Below are 625 nucleotides of genomic sequence, written 5' to 3' on the forward strand. Positions count from 1 at the left end.
CCTCTCTCTCACACACACACACTCTGCGTCTCTCTCAGTCTCACAATCCCTCTCTCTCACACACACACACGACACAACACACACACACACACTCTGCGTCTCTCCCAGTTTCTCAATCCCTCTCTCTCTCACACACACACACACTCTGCATCTCTCCCAGTTTCACAATCCCTCTCTCTCTCACACACACACACACTCTGCGTCTCTCCCACGTCTCACAATCCCTCTCTCTCACACACACACACACACACTCTGCGTCTCTCCCAGTCTCACAATCCCTCTCTCTCTCACACACACACACACACTCTGCGTCTCTCCCAGTTTCTCAATCCCTCTCCCTCACACACACACACACTCTGCATCTCTCCCAGTTTCACAATCCCTCTCTCTCTCACACATCACACACTCTGCGTCTCTCCTCAGTCTCACAATCCCTCTCTCTCACACACACACACACACACTCTGCGTCTCTCCCAGTCTCACAATCCCTCTCTCTCTCACACACACACACACACTCTGCGTCTCTCCCCGTTTCTCAATCCCTCTCTCTCACACACACACACACATACTCTGCGTCTCTCCCAGTCTCACAATCCTCTCCTCACACACTCACACACACACACAC

Source organism: Mobula birostris, unplaced genomic scaffold (assembly GCF_030028105.1).
Source record: "Mobula birostris isolate sMobBir1 unplaced genomic scaffold, sMobBir1.hap1 scaffold_689, whole genome shotgun sequence".
NCBI classification, from domain to species: domain Eukaryota; kingdom Metazoa; phylum Chordata; class Chondrichthyes; order Myliobatiformes; family Myliobatidae; genus Mobula; species Mobula birostris.